General features: G+C 33.6%; 1 long non-coding RNA gene across 1 annotated transcript; it reads left to right on the top strand.

Annotated features, from left to right (window-relative positions):
• Positions 1–18,300: 18,300 nt before the first annotated feature.
• LOC145065874 (uncharacterized) lies at positions 18,301–19,376 on the top strand. Its single transcript, XR_013688548.1, has 2 exons — positions 18,301–18,658; positions 19,027–19,376. It is a non-coding gene; the product is annotated as an uncharacterized LOC145065874 (long non-coding RNA).
• Positions 19,377–26,143: the final 6,767 nt, after the last annotated feature.

The raw sequence follows: 26,143 nt of genomic DNA, 5'->3' as shown, positions 1-26,143 counted from the left end.
GTGAAAGCATAGAGCTCGGGCTCCTACGGTGGTTGGCCCTTGTTGCTTCGGCGAAAGCTGATTTGGTCGTGCGGTTTCTTAAGGATGTGTCGATTCTGATTCTTGGTCATCTAGTCTTAAGGACATGAGATCCGAACTATGTTATTTTTGCTCATAAAGCTAAATAATGTACAAAGTTTAAATAAAACTAGAGTTGGATTATTGGGTTACACCGTTTTGTGGTCTTCCTTATTTTGGGAGTCTGTTATACATGAAAGATAGCAGGATGGTTGCTTTGGTGTTTTTGTTTGGAGCCCATTATTGATGTAAAGTCTGATCGTAAAAAGAAAAAAATATAAAAAGTAAAAAAAAAAAAACAAATAAAAAGAAAAAATATATATAAAAGAGAAAAAAAAAAGCATGTTTCATTTTAATTGTTCGTTTCTCATTAGCATACTATTTTAGTTCATTGTTCATTTTCTTTATCTTTGCATGCATGTTTTATGTTTAGCTTTGGTAGTTCTTATTATTTAGGTTTTCGTTTTTTTAGTTAACGTGTGTCTAGGTTGTCCCATTATTGCCTTTAGCCCCAATTCCGTTTCCAAAGTTATCGTTTCCTTACTCGAGGGCAAGTAAGGTTTAAGATTGGGGAGGTTTGTTAGATGCATTTTATATGCATCTTTTAGCACAATTTCCTATGTATTTCATTATAAAAAGTTAACTAATTCCCGATTATTCTTATGTATGTCATGTTTCATGATTATTTTGAAGAATGCCCGTACTGCTCACGTTTGTTATGACTTTTCAGGGCCATTTGGAGCACATGGATGATTGTGCAAGTTCAGGATGCGTTTGTGGATGCTTAGGAGCTTAATTGGAGTCTAGACCAAGGAAGGATGCCGGGAAATGATCAAGAACTGCTTGGAAGGAGGAACGGCGATCAAAAGAGCCAAAAAAAGTAACATGTGATCGCAGGTATGCCTTTATGGTCACAGGTTGCCTTCGAGGTTTTGTCAAGGAAAAAAATTTCATCAGTTGAGAAAAAAAAGAAACATGTGATCGTAGGTTGGTCAATTTGCGTCGAAATGGCAACGTACTTCATTAAAAAGTCTCATGACACGTTTTTGGGTGATACATGTGATCGCAGGTATGCCCTTTGCGATCGCAGGTACAACGTTTTGACAGCTAGACGTATAAATACAACCTAATACTCTTCCAGTAACTCTAATTGGCAATTCCTGGCGATTCAGAGGCGATTTTAAGAGGGTTTCAAGTGAAGAACGTAGATCTAAAGGAGTCGATTCGATTCCAATTCATAGTTTAGTAAGATTTATCGTTTAGATTCTATTTCCATTATTTGTAATCTGTTTTTAGCAAAACTCAGATTTCAGTTTCGCAAGACGTAACTTTTTCGTATGATTAATCATTAGGCACTATGTTCGACTATGATTACTATTTAGTTTGATCAACTCTATGTTAAATTGAATGTTTTATTTTGATTTCAGTTTCTGTTGGCCACTTAAATTGTTTGTGAATCATTCTAGTCATCTAATTGTTTAGATCCGTAATTGTCTAGATTAATTAGTAAAAAGTGACAAGTATCAGATTAATTCTGAGTTTAGGGTTAACTCTAATATGAATGATCAAACAAGTTTTAATACCTCCGAGCTTATGAGAGGTATTGAACTTTACTGGGAATTACACTGTGTCTAATGCAACTTTTCTTTATTAGTCAAGAGCTTGTTTGGTTAATTTAGTAAAAAGTTAGATTTAACTCAAAGAACTTATTTTGATTAAATGATTTTTTGTAATAAAGGTCATTAGAGCTTGTTAATGAACCTTAGTACCAGTTTAAACAAGTGCATAGTCAAATATTGTGTCGAAGGTTAATTATATGATTAGGGAAGTCACCGCGAAACTGGAATTGCTTTCTCTTATTTGAATTTTCATCACTTTAAATTTAGTTATTCTTTTGTCATTTTCGATTTCTATTAGTTTAATTTTCAGAAATAAATCCCCCATTTTAATGTTTATTGCATTCATCAAGAATTAGATCACACCTTACGCAAAGTGGTGTAAACATTAGGACGTGTCCCTGAGGACCCGACCCTGATTACCTGTACTACCTGTTAGTGCAATAAAACAATTTATTTATTATTTTTATTTGTTTAAATCGTGTACGCCAACGATCTTACCGTAGCTATTTTGTCCATAAGCTCTATGAAATCAAGTTCCTAATTGTACATAAATTTTAGTCACGAGGTCACATGAAATCAACTTCCCACTAATTAAAAACTTTTTCAAAAGAAATGTTTTGAACATCACACTTCATCATTAAAATTAAAGTTTCAAATTTTTCAGAAAGTGTACAAACCCTATTTTATCAAAATTTTCAAAATACCCGCTCGCGTATCCGGCTCTCAGTCTAGCAGGGTTATTCTTAAGGTTTTTAACTCCCTTTTGATCTCGATCTCTATAAACAAATATTTTCTCCTTCTCTATAGAGTTTCCTACTCTCTATGCTCTTTCATTTTTTTGTCTTTCATCATCACATCATGTTCCAAGTGTGGATGGATTTCAATTGGCATCGTAAGACATACACGTGTATTACCTCCTCCCTATACCCTAGCCCTTGTATTTCAATTATTGTCCCTTACGTCTCAGGATGGCCGGAAAACGATCTGTTGGAACCAACGACCCATAATCATTAACGCCTTGTTCCCGAGTTTTACTTAAAGAGAGAAATGGGAGGAAACGGAGGGAAAGTGAGGGGTGTGGAAGTAAAATCGTGTTCCCGAGTTTCATTAATGAAAGGAAAGTGAGGGGAGGGGAAGAATTTTGGAGTCATATTTTCCTTCCAAATTTTCCTTCCAAATTGGGCGGATTTGGGAAGAAAGTGAGGGGAAGGAAAATTTTAAGTTTTATTTTTCTTTCCTTCTAACTCGACAACACAAAAACTTAAAATTTTCCTTTCATTTCCTTCGAACTCGGGAACACGGAATAATGAATATTATCCTTCACCTCCCTTTCTTTCCGTCAAAATTTTTCTTCCCTTTCCTTTAATGAATTTACAAAAAAACTCGGGAACAAGGCGTAAAGCTTGAGGTTTTTGATGAAGAAGATGACAGGGAATGAGAGGCACTGAATTTCGAGCCTATTTCTAATGTTGGTATTGAGATCTATGCGACGAAATACAACATCTTGTTTGATAATGTTCTGGTCAGAAACGACGAGAATGTCGCAAATGCATCTTGTTCAATAATGTTTTGACCGGTATTGAGATCTAGGATGCATGGGATTCAGGTGATTTTATTTTTATATTAAAAATTTTCATTCTTTGGTGTTATCTTATAACCTTTATTCATATATGTTGCAGAAATTTGTGTTCGATGTGCTTTCCTGGGAGAACGTAAGGCAAATGTTTTTGTGAGAATTTTGTTTTTCTTTTATTTGAAATTGAATTTGTGACATAGGCAAAGATTTTGATAAGTGTTTGGGAACATGTACGCTTGCTCTTTGTTTTTGAGAAATAGGTTTGGAACTAATCTACCTATTTAATCCATTTATTAAGTCTCTTTTCTTTAACTCAATTTCTTTTTCATCTTTTCTTACCATATATGTTGTATTTGCTACCTTCTTGATGGTATTTTTTGCATAGTCATCGAAAATGACAAATATATTTGATCCCTTTAAGGCACTATTATCCCTCAGGATTTTATCTATTTATTTATCTGTTTATGATCCGTTTAATCAACTAACTTAGATTCTTGAGTTTCACAATTATATGAAAACCTGCTCATTGTTTTGTTGGAGAAGTCTTTTAGAAACGATCTTTTATCATAGAAAAGTGATAGATGGAAGTAATTTTGTTAGTTCAACACTGAGAATGAACTAGTCATAAAATAGGCTTGTGGTAGTCGAATGTTTATTACTTTGTAAATGTATTTGGTTAGCATGACATTTTATGGTGTGAAAATAGAGTATTTATCTTGATGAACGAACCATAGATTTTAATTGTGCTCCTCACTTTAGAAAGAATACTACATGTATCAATAATTGTTGCTCAGCTTGGCTTATCATTTTTTAAGAATACTAAGACTGCAATTCATAAACGTGCTTCATTTATTTTGGATTTAAGCAAGGTAATAATTTTAACTTCACTACTCACTAATGTTTAAGAAACATTTCATGTTCATCATATTGATGGTAACATATCATTATTTTGTAATTCCTTTCCATCTTTAATGATAATGTTATTTAACTGTAAATTATTCCCGTTTTTATTTTTTTTATTGGTGATAGGTGTGAATAAATAACTACTTTATAACTTATGTCAGGTTAATAAGGGAATGGAAAGGCAAAAGGATATGGTAAAATTGTGAAGGCAAAAAGAAAGAATCCATTAAAAGGAAAGAAGTTGCATAAGGAATGAAGATTTTGTAAAACAGAGCTGAAATTAGCTTTATTACCATGTAATGCATATTTCTTTACATTTTTCTAGTGACATTTAATTTTGAACTAGGTTAACTTTCCGGTGTATTGAATATCTTTGTTGCAGGTTTATTAAAAATCATTGCAACTTTTAAATTCATATTTATTGCATTAGTATATATTGCTACAAATAAAACAATTGAATAATTAGATTTTAGTGAATAATGCTAATGGAGTTGTCTACGAAAATTGAAACGAAAAAATTGCCATGTAATTTGCTACAAAAAAACATTTCTACGGATTATACTACCAAACATGTGAAAACATCAGTACAAAATATTTGCTTGGGAATTAGTCTGTAGTGAATTTGTTATGGTTTGTAACGGGTTAGCCTGTAGTATGAATTTGCTGCATCAAAAGTTGTAGCTTATTTGCTACGCATTTGTTACGGATTTAGTCTATGGCTAATTTTCTACAGATTTAGTCCATAGCAAATCTCGTAGCAAAGGTGCTACGGATTCCATAACGACCCTTTAGTAACGAAATTTTTTGCTATGGAATGGTTCTGTAGAAAATTATGTTTATATTCATGTTTACCTATAGAATATCATGTTATAGCAACGGAATTTTTCTGTATTTATTTCAGCTTTTTCTTGTAGTGGAAGGAGAAGAACTAGTGGACCACTTGGAGTTGTGCTTAGAGCTTGAGGATCCAGGATTAACTCATCATTTGCTAGCCTTTTGAGGTAAAAATTTCACAACTTGCTAATCTATGATTCAAAATCTAGTTATGTTGCTATTTTATGCTTTTTGAGTCCTTGGAGTGACTGGTGAGCTTCTTGATTCACTCCAGAAGTGATTGATGGTAGAACTAGGTTTCTTTTGGTCCTTTTGTCCATAAAAATGCAAGCTTTTAGGTGTTTATGGACTCATGCATGTGTTAAGACCCTTTGTTAAGCTCTTTTGAGCTCTAGAGTCTCATTAAGCCATGCATGTATGTAAAGTTTCCAAATTTACATGATAAATCACCGTAAGGAAGTTAGATCTGAGAGTATGGAGTAAGGGATGAGCGGATTAAGTGCTTAATGATGTGGGTTGGCCAACTGGGGTGTATGTTGGACTTACAATCTGGTACACTGCGCGTACTAGCGCCAGTGTGTGTACGCTAAGTGTACGAGCTGAGTACGCCCCGCGTACACTGCAATAGGCTTTTTAGTATTGGGCTTTTTAGTATTGGGCTCATCTTTGACCTTAGGATTCTAGGGCTTTGTTGGGCCATCAGAATTCTATTTGTTTGGGCTGATGATATTTTATTAGACTGTTTTGGTTGAATGCACATGAAGGGATTTGGGCCTAATTTGGAAAATTGGGCCATATTTGGGCTTTGGGTGATCATTTTGGAATGGGCCTTTTGGATAATTGGCTTGGGCCTTGGCCTTGGGCCAAGCTAGGAAAAGGGTAAAAAGGTCCTTTAGCCTAGTTTGGACTGTTAGTGTGATTCAAGATCCGATTATTAATTTGATGGTATTTTATGTTGATAGCTCGGTGATTTTAGCGGACCAGCAGCCAAAGATTTATCTATGAGATTTAACAGTCTGAGATGAGTTTCCTCACTATGCTTAGCTGCTCAAAGGCACCAATTATGGTCCATGGTTTATTATGTTAGGATGCTAGATTTCTGTGTGACTCTTGCATGAGAATGCATTGGTATGTATACCGAGCGGTGCTTGATGTCGGGCGAGGCCCGATGACTATACTGTATGTTATTATCTTTGTGATTATTGCATGTGTTAGTATGATTATATGTTTATATGCTTATATTATCGGGCGGGGCCTGTTGTCAGGCGAGCCCTGGTGATTGACAGATCTGTAAACCGAGTGGGGCTCGATGCCGGGCAGGGCATGAGGCCGGGTAGGACTCGATGATGGACGGGGCCCGATGAAGGGTGGGAGCCTAGTATATGTTTATTATGTATGATATGGGGTATTTTGGGGAACTCAATAGGCGTTGTGCTTTCAGTTTATGTTTCCTGGTTCGAAGGGGAAGAGCCCAGGATGATTGCAGAGCACATAACATTTTATTTTGTGTTTTGAGATATACTCTGATATTTTATGGTGTAGCGATACACTTTGGTCTTTCTTGGTTGTATGACAATGTTTTGGAATACCGTTTTATTAATTTTAAAATGAAATTTCTAGGTCATATCTTTGGGACGTTACAAGATGGACCTAGGTGAATGCTAATGCCATTGCTACGAAATCCATAGAATCATGAATAAATGTGCTACCATTATCATTTTGAAATCAACTATGTTAATGAAATTATCTATATATGTTTATCAAACTTTTTACAGCTTTAGGTTGCTTTCATGACTATTGCTTCTTCCCATATCAATTTAGTTGTTTCAACATTGCAAGAAGGATTTACAGAATCTGAGTTCTTACCAATTGAGCCTCTGATGGATGCTCCTTATAACAGTCCCTCTGGTAATTCAAATCGCATTCTTAACCATGAAAATGGATGGAGTTCTTCTTGCTACAGCCAACATAAAGGTCACTTTGGTCTGAATTTTTAATGCAATGGATGGTACTCAGTTACAAGAGGTTCGTAGAGGAGTGGATAGAGCTAATATTTACGGAATTTCCCTTTCTCCAAATGTCCAGTGTTTAGCTGTGTCTAGTGACAAGGGTACTGTGCATATATTTAGTCTTAGAGTGCATGTTTTTGGTAAAGATCCATCATTTGTTCAATCTACAGCAGCAACATTATCACATCAATATTCTTCATCTTCCCTTGATGCCCTTATTTCACCAAGTTCTGCTGGTGCCAATCCTGGTTCTTCTCTATCTTTCAGGAAAGGTATGCGATTTTAACTTTTAATGACAAAAGGAATTTACGTCATTTTATCATGAAAAGCTTTCTAATGGGTTGCAATTTTTAGGGTGTTGCCGAAGTATATTATCTCTGAATGGTCATTTGCTCGGTTTCATTTACCAGAATGCATGCATTACATGAAAGCATTTAGATCACAGAACATAGTCATTATTGCAGGCATGGATGGAAGGAATTGGCTTTATTTAAAAATCGTTTAATGCAAGAAACAACTATGTCCTTTCAAAAATCAGCTCAATTTACCTTGAGTTTAACTTATTTTTGCCTTTTTAGTCCTTATTTGAGGTTTTCTAGACAATTATGGTTATTATATTAAAGAATCCTAATGATTTTGGTCTATGTTCCAAGTAAATTTACCTTGTGCATATTCAAATTGTTCCTACTCCATTAATATCAGGTTTAATATTCTTACTTGCTACAAGTGAAGTTTTTATACAAATTGTTATAAATGTTAAGTTTTTTATACAAAATGCTACCATTTTTTTAATAATAATTGTTTTTTTTTTCATGTCGTAGTGCTAGAAAAAGTTTTGTTGTAAAAATCTTGATGTTACCTCAAGTACTGTTAACAAGAAAAATGACTTTTTTTTGTTCTTTCTTTTGTCAATTTTTGCATAGAAGTTCCAATATTTCTACATCTTATTTGTTGAGAGCTGTATGTATTTAAATTTGAGAACTTCATTATATTTATGTGTTTGTTTCAGGACCAATCATAATAAATCAAAGTTGATTGGAACAACAATGATAGATGGAAATTAAGAGACAATTTCATAACAAGTGAGATTCACCACACTAATAATGAGAATGAAGAATCTTTCAAGAATAACATTGTATTTTTATGGAATGAAGATTCTTTGAAGAATGACTTACTATAAAATATTCTATTCTTATTGAATGAAGATTCTTTCAAAATGACTTCCTATAAAACATTGTATGCTTGTAGAATGTGACAAATATTCCAAGAATGTCATTATATTTTTATAGAAAGTAACTATAAATTTGTTTTATTTGTTTATTTTTGGACATTAGTTTCTTGAATAATGTTAATAATAGATGATTATTTTTTAAGAATGCTCTTATTCTTCAAACTCATGGTTTAAAATTTTGATATTCTTCGTTATGTTCATTCAACCAGATATGTATTCTGTCAGAATATCAATTCTCTTATAATTTGTATTCTGTCAGAATATGCATTCTGACAAAATTAAAATTGAATTAATTAAAAAAAACATAATTCAAAATTAAAATAATAAAAAATCCCTTAAAATCCAAAAATTCATTTTTCAAAATTTGTACTTCCTAATTTGAAAGTAATGGGAATGTACAATTTCACCTTTTTTTAATTAAATGTTATTATTCGTTTTTTTAATTTAATAATATGGATAAATGACTTCCTTAAAATAACAAACGATTGGTCCACAATCATTTCTAAATCCACACAATAACTAGTTAGAATACAATAACGGAAAGCCTATATATATATACACACACACGCAACATGTCAGTACTTAAAATTAGATGTTAAAGATTCGCTACAAGGATTTGAACATGTGGCTTTTCAAAAACCTAACAAGAGCCTCCATCATCTCACTTACAACCAGTATTTTAAAATTTATTTTTTTTGGTGATCGTCTGGTGATTAGTTTTTGGTTCAACCGGTTTTACCATCGATTCAACCATAATTTTGCCGTATATGGCGATGGTGTGCATTAGCTTCCAAATTGTGTACACCATGAGGTACACATAAAAACCGGATCCTCAAAATGAAATCGATCCAATCTGAAAGCCGGTTTTGATAAAAATTGGTTTTGACCAAACCAGATCAGATTAAACTGGTGATCGGATTCAAACCCCGTTTGACTTTTCAGACACAAATCGGATTTACCCCTTGATTACAAACCAGATTCTCTAAAAACCGGTTCCTAAACCGTCGAAAAATCTTGTAAAAGCTAGCAAAATCCGAATCAAAATCAATTTCAAATCAGATTTGGATTGTTGACAAGATTTGGATCGGGTTTTCACTAGATCCGGATCGGGTTGTTGACTGGATCAGATCGGATCGGATCTTGGGTTTGTACATTTGTATATACTCTTTGAAAATGTTCAATTTTCGTTGGAAATATGTAGACTTTTTAAAATGACTAAGTGTAATCCAACTACATAAGTCCAATAAATTGGTTCTATAACACCATTTCAACTCAGTTATTAAAGATATTGTCCAGTTTGATATGGTCTAGAAATTGGCATAAAGCCGATTGTTATTGGCATAAAGTTGATCCGGTCTTGAAATTGGCATGAAGTTTCCACTAATCCCATTAATTATCATTCCATAAGACAATTGCTTATAAAGTTCTTTTTCTACGTGGGAGTAATATAGAACTTTAATAGCTAAAGAACCATAAGCTAAATACACCATAGTTTGGAACTTGCAAGTTTTTCCACTATTGTTGAATCTGCTCAATAGTTGATCAGAAACTAATAAAACAGATACAGATGCATTCATGTATGATAATCAAGTATGGGCTTGATTAATCTTCCTCGATATATTATGAATATAAAGATAAATGAGTTTTCAAATAAGAAAATATACGTAAATGAAAATCCTTCTAGATTTAAGCTAACATCTCGAAGTAAGAATCTTCTTTCTTATAAGATAATCACATAGTGTAATTTAATTATAAAACAAGATAAATCTTGTGTTTTCTACAAAGCTAGTGGAAGCACAATAACATTCTCGGTCCTATATGTAGCCGACACACTAATACCTAGAATAAAGATCCATATAGATAGACCATGGTGACATAAAGGATTAAGTAAAATTGCATTAATTCCAAGGATCTTAAAGAGCTTAAAATAAAAGACGTTGAGAGAGTTATCTTGTCACATACCACATGACATGATTTTTTAGCAAAATCCTAGTGAAAATGTTTTGAACTAGATAGCATCATTGTATTCCATATGTTGTTGCAATTGGAGTAATCATATATCTCATAGTTATGCATGAAATCCAAATAAATTGTATGCTTAGAGCATGCCAAATGATACCAGTATAATCTGAGAACAAGCCATTGTGTGGCCTATAGGAACACTCTAAAGTACTTGCTAGTACTATAGAAATATTCATAATCTGCAGAGTATTCTAAAGAAATATATGCTTAAAGTTGTTACACATATGCTAAACTTCCAAATAGATTGAGATGATTCTTAATGACAATCGGGCGTGTACTCATTATGAATGAAGAGAAAGTTACATGGATAGTGTTTCCATGTAGATTTTAATTATAGTTACACAGCAAAGTTCAGGTACATTGGTATCTAAGTCATATTTAAGCATCTAATACATTCTCCCTAGTTTTCATTATATATGAGTTATATATATATATATATATATATATATATACATAAAACCGAAAGTGTTTGTGTTCGCAAAGCTTATACAAATCAAGTTTGTCAAATCTACTTAAAAAAGATCCTTCATTAGCTAAAACATGAAAGTCAAGCTGGTGTTACAGGGCCTTGTTGATATAAGTAGATGTATTTGATTGAAATTTAGTATTTGGATATTGTAACAGTACAAACAACATATATTGTAATGAATTGATATATTGGAGATGAGTCTTTCATTGGATGATTGTTGTGTTATATATTAGCATGTTTAAATCCTTGAATAACTAGGTTATCCTAAATGTCCATAGTAGTTCATAGTTATGGAAACATCTATGAGGTAAGAGTAATATGAGTGGATTGGTTGATTTTAATGGAGATGAAAATAGCAAGAGCTACTACCAACTTCGTACGTACATGATTAGGAGAATAAATCCCGAACTTGACCCACATCAAAATCACTTTATGGATCGTAGTCAAGAGTGATATTTTGATCAAGGTTGCATCTTTGTATTCTTAGACCTAAGATTCATATTTGGGACTTGAAGTGTAGGAATTATTGTGCATTGACATGGTTTAATGATGTTCCGTAAAAGGAAGTCATAAGGGCCATAATTGGTTATAACATTAACTACACTAATGGGCGTATGTAGTCAAGATGAGATTTATTCCTCTTATTTGTTGAGAGTTAGACATCTAAGGCTTTACTCAAATTTGAACACTAAATGATATTGATCGCGATCCATATCTCATATTCAACATGATGTATGAGAAAAAGGAATAATTGATACCACACATTTAGTAACAATTATAGCTTAGAGCTCCTAGAATTGGTTGTTGATAAGATGGCACCCTTCATATGTGGTTAGGGGCAGTACCCTGTTGCTAGACGTCAACTACTGTCTATGTCATTCTATAATGAATCCTATGCAAGTGGGAGATTGTTGAATCTATATGCCCAGGAATCATTATTGTCACACCCCCAAACCAAGGATGGCGGAAACGTCCGGGGGTGGAGGACTTCATGTAGAGTATCACAACAACGAGTATAATAGTGCTCAAAGTAAATACAACCATCATAAATATAATTGAAAAAGTTACACCAAAGTATATGTTTACATGATTCAAATCAATTACATTATGATACAAAATGAACTGTTCGACGATTTATCGTCCCATCCTCAAAACGTGGTTAATTTCATGTTTCACTGAATTCCTGAGAATACAAGTAGTTTTGAAAAGTGTCAACACAAAGGTTGGTGAGTTCATAAGCTTTTGACAGTAAGAGTTTGAAAATCGATCTTTGTAAAGAGATGTATGATACCAAGAAAAATCCAATATTTTCCTTACAAAAGTTATGTAGTCCTAAATACCAGGACCGAAAATGAACAACTATTTGTCATACTTAAAGATATAAAAGTGGTTTTAAATTGGCATAAAACCCTTTCTGATGTGAGAAAAATTCCGTAATGAATGATGTGTAGTCTTAAATACCAAGACCAAAAGTATACAATAAAGTATGTAATTGTTGATGTAAAAAGTGATTTTAAATCGACATAAAACCCTTTTTGATATGAAGGCGTACAAGTATTTTTCCATACTTAAAGTAATTTCAATGAGCTAAATAGACATAACTCGCTAATTTAAAGTTAGAACCCGTAAATCTTATGATTGTTAATACCACATGTGAGCTATCATAACCATACTTGACATAGACGGCCTCGTAATACGACTTTCTTCAGGCGTCGCCGTTAAATGACACTTGTCACCACAGACCTGCCGGTCTAGCTGTTGCAAGCAGCTCTGGTGTGGGTTTGTCAAGCCCAATATAGATCTATACACAACTATCACGTTCTCCCTACAAGAGACTCTGGTTACAATTTACAGGACTTTTTGACTTTGTTACTTTGGAAGTAACCCGAAGGGAATGACTCACAAATTTATTCATTAACAGATTTACGTGAACTAAACTGAAAACCTTTGGTAAATAAGTTTGAGAAGTAAATGATACATAAACTATACCTATTATAGTTTATCCAAAACGTTTGTAATGTATAAGAATTCTTTTATGAATGCTTTAATGCTATGAATCCATAAACTATGCTCATTATAGCTTAATATACGAGTTCTAAATGAATGATTAATCTTATCATGAATGACTATATTTCAGTTTATGATGATAAACTAACAAGGAAACACATTCAATATTTAGAACTTATCGTTGTACACTTTGCTCAACATAATACAAGGTGTTATGAAAGTTATAAGCTGTTAACAAATTTTCAACCTTTCTACACTGTTTTTGAAAAGTCATAGAAAAATCATACGAAGTTGAAAACTAAATCCGTAAATTCTGAGAGTTCCCAAAATGTGTCTAGTTTACTCATAATTTTTATCATGATTTTTTTATGACCTCCAACTTGGGTGAAAAAGTCCATAATCACAGACTGGTCCGGATTGGTGTTTGAAATGATAGGCAGTTTTGTAAAAATCACCATAAATTGTAGAAAAATCGTATGGAGATGTGCAAGTAGTCATTTTAAAGCTAAGAACTGGAACTACTTACACCTAAAATAGTTTTTCAAACAAAAATGTTTAAGTTGTCCAAAACAGTCCGTGAATGGAGTCCAACGTTTCTGATGAAAGCTGTTAGAAAATTTTAGTTATGTTCTTGGTGTTTTAACTTGTATTCCCCCCCTTAAAAACTTAAGAAAAACATAAAAATGTAGGGGTATGAACTCACCTTGAGTGATTTCAGTAGATAAGTGTTGAAGAAGAGAAGTGTTCAACCCAAGAACACTTGAAGAATCCCTTGAAGATTCGAAGCTCTAACACAATTATAATGGAGTTTGTGTAAGATATCCATGATTTGAGTGGAAATAATTGAGATAATCATAAAGAGAATGGATTATGCTTACCAAATGTGGAGGAAAAACTCAAGATCAGCCCTGGAAATCTCGAATTTCTAGAGAGAGAAAGTGAGAGAGGAAAGAGTTTGATCTTCTTGTGAAATAAGAGCAAATGAGAGAAGTGAGGAGAGAGGATGAATATTCAGCTCTCAAAAACGTGGGAAAGAGTGATGATTGAATGGAAAGGACATTGATGTGACCTAGGTAAGGTGGGGAGGTGTGGCTGGTCATAGAGTGGGTGTGGGAGTGGTTGCTTGTGTCATAAAGTAAAGCAAAGTCAACACTCCACCTCTTTGTACTTTACCCACTTGCTTTTATTATTTAAATAAAGATTTTTATGAAAATATGATTAAATTGTGAATATTTAGGGTTTATTATGTTAAAATATGATTTTGGGTGAAAATCCCACGTTAAAATAATTAAAAACGGGCCTTAAACGCAAAACTACGCGAAAACCGGGAGAAAATGAGTTCCCAGCGAGACCTCTCGGTCCTAGGCCGAGGTTCGGTCCCTAGGCCGAGGCTCGGTCCATGCTGAGGATTGTAGCCGGAAACGAACAGAGGGAAACGAAGGGGCGAGAAGCTCGGTCTGAAGTCAGAAGCGAGGGCTCGGTCCTCGGTCCTCAGAAGGGAAGGTTCGGCAAGCCATCAGAAGGGAGGGTTCGGTTAGTCATCAGAAGAGGAAATTGTCAGAACCGAAAGGTGCCGAACGTTCGGGTTCGGTTGAGGCATGCGAGGTTCGGGCCCGAGAGGACCTTTCGGGTTCGGTTCAGCAGCCTTTGGCTCAGAAGGGTTCGGTTCCTAAGAGGGGTTTCGGTTCCTAAGAGGGGTTTCGGCTCCTTAAGTCCGTTTTTCGCGTAGACTTCCGTTTTTGGGCTGTTTTCGCCAAATTCGAGGGTCGGAATGCCCCGAGTGATTATAGAAAGTTGGGAGAGATTTCGAGAGAGATTTGAGAGAGATTCCACATACTCAGAGAGATTTGGGAGAGATTTGACATACTTGGAGAGATTTCACATACAGAGAGATATTTGGGAGAGATTTCATATTCTTAGAGAGATTTGGGAGAGATTTGACGCTCTTGGAGAGATTTCTCATACAAAGAGATATGTGGGAGAGATTTCACATTCTTAGAGAGATTTGGGAGAGATTTCACATACTTGGAGAGATTTCACATACAGAGAGATATTTGGGAGAGATTTCACATTCTTAGAGAGATTTGACATACTTGGAGAGATTTCACATACAGAGAGATATTTGGGAGAGATTTCACTTTCTTAGAGAAATTTGGGAGAGATTCGACATACTTGGAGAGATTTCACATACAGAGAGATATTTGGGAGAGATTTCACTTTCTTAGAGAGATTTGGGAGAGATTTGACATACTTGGAGAGATTTCACATACAGAGAGATATTTGGGAGAGATTTCATATTCTTAGAGAGATTTGGGAGAGATTTGATGTTCTTGGAGAGATTTCTCATACAAAGAGATATGTGGGAGAGATTTGACATTCTTAGAGAGATTTCTGATAAGAAGAGATGGAGTGAAAACGATTGAGAGAGGTTTCATTGGTGACCTTTTTGAGTGTCCGGCTTCGCACCGCAAGGTCCGTAAACCCCGTTAAGCCTTGTTTAAGGATCTTGCATACTCCCGATGAGTATGTAACATTGTTTTATCGGTTTGGCTCTCCACGTACCACCGTTTTAGGTTAAGGAGATCTAGATGTACGCACTTTTCGATTTATGATCTCTCGTTAGAATAGAGAGTTGTTTAGAAATTACATAACGTAAACTCTAGTACCTACGGGCAAATTGGGTTGATCGGTTTGACTTGTTGACTTTAGTTGACTTTGACTTGACCGAAAATTGACGGTTGTCACAATTATTGAGTGACATTGCTGATAATATATGATCATATAGGGTGACATCTTTATCAAGTTGGCACATTTTGTATATTTATTATTAATATGATTATTAATAAATAATATCAATTCTTGTGTTTAATCAGGGAATAATTATCATTTTGTGAAAATAATAATTATAAGAGAGTATAACTAGTTATTATTTCATATGCTATGAATTAATAAGTCGTGCACAATATTTTGGACTAGTTGGATTCTTTTGTCTTTTACCAAAAGACAAAGATTATATTTTATAAACTTAGAGTTTATAAAAATTAAAGAATCCTCCTCTTTTCAGAGGTATGGCCGAATTTATTATTAAATGTCTCTCATGCTTTTTATGCTAGCCATTACTTTAAAGTATTTTAATGGTGAGTCCTTACCTGGCACAGACTATATAAGAAATACATGAGGCTTGCATTTTTGGCTAGTGAAACACTCTCTTCTTCCTCTTTATTCTTCACTAAAATCGTAGCTTGCTTCTTCCATCCTCTCTCCATGACTTTTGAAGTAAAGTGAATAATTAAAGCTTTCTTGAGTTGTCTCCTTTAATGCTTATTTGAGTTAAGCGCTTAAAGGCTTGAGACACTCAAGAATACAAGAATAAACTAGCATTCCAAGTGTCTTACTCTTGATGGTGGATACACATAGAGAAATCATATTCTTTGATTTTTGTTATCTTCATCAACACCCCAAAACCAGGTGGGGTCAAAGGCTAAAGGTTGTCAATATAAAAACTCTTTGGTTGTTTTTATTTCATTCTAACATCTATAAATGGATCCTTGATGGTTTAGTTTTGTTATAAATTAAAAATAAACTTGTTATTTTTAAAGAATTCTGTTGTCGGTTCTTATAAAAAACTAACTTATACTCTTTATCAAAACCTATCGGTCTATATGAAACAATCCCTTGGTTATGTCCATCATCCCTTTCCTCGTCATGTGTATCGCCTTAAGAAGGCTCTTTATGGCCTCAAACAAGTACACAGAGCTTGGTATCAACGATTTACGGTGTTTATCACCTCCCTTGGTTTCACCAACAGTCGCTCCGACACCTCTCTTTTCACTAAACACTTTGGCTCTGATACCATGTTATTGTGGAAAGCCTCCTCCGTAGGAGCGATATATTGCAGAAAATATATATGGAACAAAGTTACAATAAGGGCCCCTATACTATACAACAAATAAAAAAAAGTGTATGTCTAACAATAATGGTTAATGTGTTATCTTAAGACCGTTCTCAGTAAATAAATCATCATTAAGGACATATGGGATATTTCACACCCCTTCTTGTATTTTCATCCTTTGGAAATATCCATTCGATGTAGCATTCATTGATACACATACATATTTCCCATATTTTCATCCTTTGGAAATATCCTTTCAAATTAGCATTCATTGATACACATATACATGTAACGAGACAAGCATATATATAACTCAGAAAATATATTAAATCATGATGTGGTCGGTCTTCCCATGTTTGGTAGTTATAGATAGTGTCGACCAAGAAACAAAATGAAGACTGTTTTGTGTTGTTTTCCGTCACTTACTCATATTTGGCAGTGATTTTCTTTATCGATGTTGTAGCTTTAATTTTCGCACTAGATGGAGAGGAAGGATATTTATGGAAGATATGTAGAGCACGGAGAGATGCAAAGAGAGAGCGTAGATCTTAATGGTACAGTAGTAGAAATAAAAATATTGGCGGTTGTTGGAATGAAACACATTGATGTTGACAAAGATCGAAAGGGGTATGGAAGGCAATTGGGGGGGGGGGGGGGGGGGGGGGGGGGTTCGGTTGGAGCTATTTTCATTTGAGTGGTGACCGGTGGTGATGGATATAAGAAATCTTTGTAGCTGAATGTTAACAAAGACCGGTGATTGTGGTTGGAGAGAAGACAAGGTGAAGGGGTATAAAGGAAGAGATAGAGAGAAAGAAGACGGAGGGGTCGGTAATAGAAAAGAGGATGATGCATGGGAGTGGGATTGAGTTACTTTAGACGTGAATTAATTTAAAATTATTAAAATTCAAAACTGAAATTAATATATATTTAAAGTATAAATAGTCATTTCAAGTTTAATCCTACCGTATTAGATATCGTCTTCCTTGTTTGAGGTCGAGGGCTCAAGATCGGTCGTGAATATAAGACCATTTCCAATCCATTAAACTCATGAAGAGTTGTATGGATTGCCACATAGGAAAGAGAACATACACATTCAATTTAATTATTAAAAAATTCATTACTTTTATTACAATTCTATTACACCATTCAATGGCCATTAAACTCTACACTCTCTCTTCTATATTATATTCACATTTAATCTATTAAACCCTCATACAATTCTTATTGTGGATGGCCTAAGTAGATTTAAGTGATAGGTTAAAAGTAGATTATATTTGTGGTTCATAAACATCCAAAAAAAAATTAAAAATTAACCTCTTAATTAAGGTACTAATGCTTGAACTAAAATCAAACAAAATAATAGACACAATGACCATTTTTGCAATTTTACCATAATAAAGTGCAAAAATAATGTTAAAATTAAATGAATAAGAAGAAAATTAACAAATATAAATCGAATGGGAGTCACAATATAGTCTTATCACTTTTGGGCACACTTTTCCACACTTTCAAATTGTTTATCAACATTACATAAACAAATCTCTTTAACAAAATAATAATAATAATAATAATAATAATAATAATAATTGTTAGCAATACCCATATCTGACACATGCGCGAAGATGAGTAGATGACCACGCCAATATATTAGATCAAAAAATTATTGGAAGTCAAGACAAAACTGCATAGACAAAGTTCAGGAAACGAGCAAGAAGGTAGGATTTCTTAGGCGGCTATAGCTAACAACTGCGCGCCACGCTCTTTTCTTACCAATTTCCTTTATGCTGACTATATCGTTGACCAAAATAATTGGACACTGTTTGAACAAACCATTGGGGAATGATCGTGTATAAATAGATCCTTCGTAAATGGTTACTCACACATTCATATTCATTCAATCATTGAAAAAATGGCCTCAATCTTAAAAGGAGGAAGACTTACCTTGGCTCTTATCATCCTCATCGTCATTAGTTCATCATCTCACATCATTACAACCACCGTCACTGCTCGGACTCCATACAACCATGAACGCCAACTAGGTTCGGTTTTCTCTAAAACATCTCACAGTTAATAATAAAAAAAACGCTAATAGAAGCTGCTCCGGTATTTCTTATAAATTAACTAAGGTTGCATTGTAAATACGTGTAGTTAATTTTTTTTTTTAAATAAGAAAACAGTTTCATTTTATCTTACTTTCGGAGTTGTAGGGTTATATTCTTATGATTTTGTTTTCTATATTTATTTCATTCGTGTAATTACTATCAATAGTCAATAGCTAATTTGTTTTCCATTCATCACCGGTTTTCCAGATTTTCTGATCAAACTAACCTTAATTATAATATATAAGAGTGCATATACAACTTGTCCATCCCTAAAGATTAAAAATATTAGAAATTGATGTATGCAGCTACAAATTGCGATTATGACCCCATACAACAAAATGATGGACCCGACGGGTGTGGAAGTGGAAGTGGAAGTGGAAGTGGTGGATCACCAAAACCAAAACGAATACCATGCGGTTCAATGCCAGGTAGGAGCCTTTGTAGGAAGGGTTGCTGTGGAAAGACTAAAATGGGAAGGGCCGAATGTTGCTAGTAGTACCGGAGGTTGTACTACATCAAATAATGTATCTGAATCCATTGTTTAGATCAGAAAATAATATTTCAAATCATTTCCACCCTTTTTGACTGCTTTTACCTAAAGTCGTATATGTATGAGTATGTCCACAATAATTTTATATACAGATGTTGTTCGAAATGCTGTTTTAATCTCGAGGAAAAGATTCTATCATTATATTTGTCAAGATGGTTCACAAGTTTAGTAGAAGAAAAAAAAAATCAAACACGGGCACATGGCTGGCTATCATCAACTTTCACAAGCGGCATGAGCTTCATCCACATAACTTTGTACCACATGGAATGTGTGCCATATCGATGGTCACTTCTTTGTGTTGTGTTTTAGATCCCATAATGTTGGTTAATTTTAATTTTGATTCAAAATGGAAATATAGGATGTGTGTATAGTAAGGCCAATATTCTAAGACTCTGACTAAGCCTTAAAGGTCTCAGGTCTGCACCACCGATGGGCCTCTCTCTCTCTCTCTCTCATGTGTAGAGTACTCAGTATTTAGTGTGACGGTGGTTTTGGTTGAGGTGGAAGAAACCCACGCCCTTTTCACGTGGGAAGTATCCAAAGTGCTACGTCAACATGTCATGCAACTACGGTTGGCCGGTTAGATGGTCAGAATTACAATAACTTAGTAAAATAAGTGTCCAATTTGAAAAAAAAAAATCTTTGTCAAAATCAGATTTTTATGAAAACTTAATTATGATAATTTGTAATTTTTAAAATTTTAAGAACCTAAACATAAATATCAAGGGTTGCGTAGAACCATATTTATGATGTAAACCAAAAAGTTGACTTAATGTCGATTTTACTTGACTTAATGTCTATTTGACCGAGTAACTAAAGTTGCAGTGCAACATAAACCAAACACACTAATAGAAACATGTGCTCAAAATACACATCGTTTAAAGTTTACGCAAAATCAAATGAGCCCCAAACTGAGGTAGAAGATTGACAATGGTATGTGGAGCATGTGAATGATGGAGAGAGATCAAAGCAAAAATGTTGCGGAATCATGACAAGTGCCATTTTGGCTTCTTACAAGGCAAAATTCAGTCCAACAAATATACGTGGACCACCACCAAAAGGGAGATATGATGTTTGTCCCTTGGTCACCTTCGAGACACCTTCAGAAAATCTTTCAGGCTTGAACTCGCTCACATCATCACCCCATATATCACGATCATGGTGCATAAGCATAATCTGCAATTGGTGGAAAGTTCCATCTGGTAATTTTATGTCCCCTAATTTGGTTTCCTCGTGTGTCATTCGTCCTACTGCCGGTGAGTATAGTCTAAGAACCTCATGCGGAATCATGCTAACCTGGAAAACATAATTGGAGAGAAACGAATATATAGCATCATAGGAGGATTGTCACAACTAGGAATTCTAATGTTTTTGTAAACATTAACAATGATGACATTTGTGACTAAAACTTGAAAACATGCATGATCTTTATTCAATGACAACAAAATTCCATCAAACACTCTATGAAAACACTTCAAATGGTCAACAAAAGATTGGAAACCCCAAAAATCCCGGTTTAAGTCCACTATGGACTAGGATTTCCTTATTGGGCCTAATGGACCAATAACCTTCCAATTTGACTATTTTGGGCTTAGGACCCTTAAATAGGCCCTAATTGGACCCACTTTCATGAAACTTAACATTTTAGGCCATAATGAATCCACAATGAATTGGTTTGCCTTAATGGGCCTTATTGGGCTATAACTAACCTAATTAGCTTTCATGAACCATAAATCCATTCTTTTATACAAAATTGGGTCGTGAACTACAATAAAGGCCCAATGGGCCGAAAATCTTGTCCATAAACATCATAATCTCAAACCAAGGATTTAAGTGGGCCAAACTAATTCATTCCCTCCTTCCTTTGTTAGCCCATTTCGGCCCAAGTAAAAAAAAGAAGAATGAAAGATTTATCCATGCCACCTCATTTTTACAAGAAGGATAACCAAGCATTATACTCAACATATATCCATGCAATTTTGCATGTCTCCATGCAACTATCACTTCACTTCTTTCTCTCCTCTCTCTTTCTTCTTATCTTCGGCTGAGGCTACCCATACACACACACATCACCTTTGCAAATTACTTCAAACTCTCTCAGTAACATCTTCATGCTTCCTCCAAATTTTCGAGAATCATAAGGGCTTCAAGAAGAATTTCATCCAAAAATCACTTCCAACTACATACTAGTGGTAAGATCTTGCAAACACGTTTTCCTTCTACACTTAATCACTTTTCTTACAACCTTAAATTCTTGATCATACTCCATAGAACCCTTCAAATTCGAGGACACTTCAAGGAGCTTGTTAGGGCCAAAAACAACACCATCTTCTTCCATTTGTTCTTCAAAACCATGAGCAACCAAGCAAGGTGAGTTCATACCCCCTTGTTTTCGGTTTTTACTTGTTTTTTTTTTTTTGGGGGGGGGGGGGGGGGGAGAATACAAGTGTTATGTGTTGATCTATGTGTGTTTGCATGTATTATGTGATTTCTTTGGTTTTTGGTTGTGATAATATGTTAATACTTGAGATATTTCGAGATCTATAGCAAAAGGGTGAAAGAATCATAAACAAAAACATAATAAACAACATACATCACAGATCTAAGGGTCCTTAAGTTTAATAAGTAAAAACAAAGCCAAAGATCTTTACAAGTGTCATTTTGCAAAAATAACAAAGATTGGGTAAAAATTGAAAATTTTCGGTTTTATCAGGGTTATAAGGTATTTATTTATATAAAAGCTGATTTTTATGAAAATAATACTTTTTAAAGGGTCAAAAACATAAATTTTAGCTTAATGGGCTTAAATTTGGGCCTCACGAGTTTTGGGCCCAAAGTTGCGAAAAATGAAGAATTTGAACGGCTGAAAGGGATATCTTAAGAAACTATGAGTCTAAAATGTAAATAAACTATTTCAGGGGCTGAAAATGATTTGATGCGAAATTTGGACTAAAAATGCATAATTTTTTATTTTGGGGTCAAAATTGTAAAACTTATAAAATTTGAGCCAAAAATGTAAAATTTTTACAAATAAACGTTGGAAATGAAAAATACAATATTTTTGGGTTGAAATTATTATTTAAATAAAGTTTGGGTCAAAAATGTCAAGAAAAAATGGTTTAAGGACCAAAAATGTCAATTTTGAAAAAAAAAGGGACTAAAAGTGCCATTTTTATAGAAAAAGGGGCTGCAATTGTCAAACTAAATGTTTTTGGGCCAAATAGACAATTATAAAATTTAGGGTTAACAATATCAAGTTTATAACGCATGGTTATATATATATATATATATATATATATATATATATATATATATATATATATATATATATATATATATATATACTAGCCGTTTACCCGCGCCAGGCGACGGGTGCGAATAGTTTTTCAGAAATTAGTTTGTAGAGATGATTAGTTCTTTTGTGCAAATTGACTGCTACACCAAATAAATAGTGTGTGTGTGTTAAAAACTCAATTCAAGGTAATCTTAAAAACTTTCATACTCAACCCACATGGCTATATATTCAATGTTCATTAACATTAACTCAATCCATTCAATTTAGACCCATCCACAACGTTACAATGTTATATAATACCTTTAATAGCAATCAAACTATAAGTCGGCGAATAGTTTATTTCGGAAATTAGCTTCTTTTCGGGAGACACTGATTAGTTACAATTTAACGGTTAGTTTGGTATAAAAAACATATCAAATTAAAAATAAGACACAATATATTGTAAATTAGAGTTTTGAATTTAGTGTTTAATGCTGAGGGGAGGGGGTTCACTTAATAAATATAAGTATGTTATAGTTTTAGTTTTAGAATATAATATGTTACTTTGGGTTAAAAATAAAAGTAACAACCGTTAACATAAATAATTACATTGGTGTTATGGTTTACAAATGAATCTTATGTTACTATTTATTAAAATCAAAATGTTTGTTGTTATTTTAGGTTTAAGAAATTTTTTGTATAAAAACATGTTTATATCCCTTTTTGTTAAAAAGATATACGATTTAAACAGTTTATTTACTTTAATTTATTTTTTTAATAAATAAGTTATTTAGTGAAATAATTTAATATAATTTATAAAAAAAAGGTCTTAAAATCATATGCATACAATTGATAATTTATTATTGACAGTTTTTAAATCTTTTTTAATTATGTTTTATTTAGATATGTTTTATTTAAAGCAATTAAAAAAACTAAAATTGCTTATTTGCAAATATAACGAGATTAATATAATGGGCAAGCAATTAAAAAAACTAAAATTGCTTATTTGCAAATATAACGAAATTAATATAATGGGCTTGAATTCTTTTGGAGACAATGGTCTACACCTTTTTTTATTATCACAAATTAAGAAAGAAATTTGACAGGGCACATTGCAACTGACTATTAGACTATGTGCACCCTAAATGAAAATTAATTATTAAAATAAATTTTATCAAAAACCAAAAAAATTATTGTCTTCATAATTAAACAAACACACACGTTAACTTCTAAACAGTTATCAAAACAGAAAAAAAAGTCTTTATTTCTCTTTTTGCTACCTATTTGTTGCACATAAAACCAAACCATTTCCTTGCAATTACTAAAAAGGAAATGAGGTTGTAGTTTAAAAAGTTGGCTAATTCATAAAGGAAACCGAATCACATTATGGAAACACAAAAACCTATCACGCCATGTTTTGTTCCATCTACATCTTTTTGCATGTCCTGTCTTCTCTTCAGCATTTGCTACTCCATTTGGTATTTTTACACCTCCAACATATTCAAAATGAAAACAAAACCCCTCAAATTTACCATTGATAAAGATACTAAGACTCCATTCCACTTATATTGAAAGTTTTTTAATGAATAATGGGATAATTGTTTTCATACTTAACATACAAATCAACTATCAACAAAAAACTAAATATGTAGGTACCGGGATAATAAATCGATGAAGAGGACAATAATGTCCAGATCTGTACAACCAATAAAAAACCCAAATCAATTATTAACAACAAAAAAAATCGATTATATCATCTGTGTATCTGCCAAGAGCGGTTCCATCAGGGGCGTTTTTGTCTAACTAAGACCAAAAAGAGCAAAATCTCTATCCAACCCCACATTGTTATTTCTATATCAGGGGTGAGAGAAACAAAGCACCAAAAGGGAGCCAAACAAAATAGAAGCAATAGTCGCAACAACTAACAATCAGAAAAAGACAAACAACCAAACATCGGTGGAACGCCAAAGAATAAAGGAAACATGAACAGAAACAACACCGCCACCAGAAAGAGAAAGAGAAAGTCACGACATCACCAACACACCACATCACAGCACACAGACCAAGCAAACAGACCAGAACGACCTTGGGGAAGAAAAGTCCAATACGAAACCAAAAATCCAGAATGCAAGAAAAGCACCACCATAAAAGCCCATTGGGAGATATCGATCAGGACAAGCTGGGGGATAAAATGACGCCTACTAAAAGTTGTAATGAAGCATAACCAAAGAAATAAACAAGGGCAAAATCAATAAACTGCAACATGCACCTCTCCAAACAACTCGAAAAACACCAAACCACTATACATTAGATCTGCAAAACAACCGAAAGTAGAAGAAAAAAACACGCACACACCAAGACCCCCCCCCCCCCCCCTAAAAAAAACGACCCATGAAGAAAAAAACATACATGAAGAAATATCAAGATGCAACAAAAAAAACCAACAAAAAGTCTACCCTAAGCCGATATGACACTAGGTGGATCTTTGAAAAGTTAGTGTCATAATAATTATAAAAAAAATGCAAAAAAGACTAAATTAAAGAAGGCTTTATCCACTTCGTTATCTATTTCTTAGTGAATTACCAAAACCTCATCCTATCTTTATTACAAATTAAAGATCTCAGGCTCTTAGTGTGGATATATCAATGAAACAGAGAACCTAAAACAGGAAGCAAATGTAGATTAATTTTTTTATGCAATCCTATATTCTACAGAAGATTTTAACTAATTTATATTATTGTAAATGCATCATTAAAATTATACTAAACTTTTAATAATTATTAATTTGCACTTCATACATGAAATAATACCAATTACATATATATATAAACATATGAATAAGGATGGAGGAGTTACCGGTGGATAATGTGATCCATAATTCCATATTTGGCTTTCGTTTCTACAAACATTGAAGAAGTTGTATCAAAAGATGAATTTAAGATACTAACCGTTCTTGGCTCCCTGTACAAAAAGGAAACGAAAATGAGTTTAGAAATCTCATTAAATACCTGTAATTTACTTATTTATTCAAATAGATAACTTGAAAAGTCATTCAAGAGTCAAGACAGTACCATGGAACAACCCCATGTCAAGATCTCTCGTTTACTATTTCAATTTCAAGATAATGACAAAGTCACTATAAACTCCTATTTAAACATATCTAAACCGACCTTAACTAAGAGTATGACGAAAATGCCCCTGTTAAGCACCTTAACTACAAATACTACACCTTTCACATGTCTGTCAGATCACAGGCTCCCAATCTTATTTCCTTAACTATCTCACGCCATGTGTATCTCTATTCACCATAATGCTAACATAAACCATTGACCAAAATTAGAAAAAATAATTATTTTGATCTTTTAAGAATATTTGAACCAGCCTCTTCTCGTTGAAAAACATAACACAAAAAATCACTGAACTAAAAAAGACATGGTCAAAGTAAATACAAGTGACATTAGGAAAGTCCAAGGCTACTGAAACTATTTTTAATAAGCAACTCACACATATTCAAGATGGATTGCAGATAACATGTTATTTATTGTCCATCAGACATTGTTAAAATCACGTCGCTCCTAAATCGTGAAATGCGCTTACC

The sequence above is a fragment of the Lactuca serriola genome, chromosome 8 (assembly GCF_051521515.1).
Source record: "Lactuca serriola cultivar US96UC23 chromosome 8, Lser_US96UC23_V15, whole genome shotgun sequence".
NCBI classification, from domain to species: domain Eukaryota; kingdom Viridiplantae; phylum Streptophyta; class Magnoliopsida; order Asterales; family Asteraceae; genus Lactuca; species Lactuca serriola.
The sequence above is the reverse complement of the archived record's forward strand: the minus strand, read 5'-3'. Positions and strand labels throughout refer to the sequence as shown.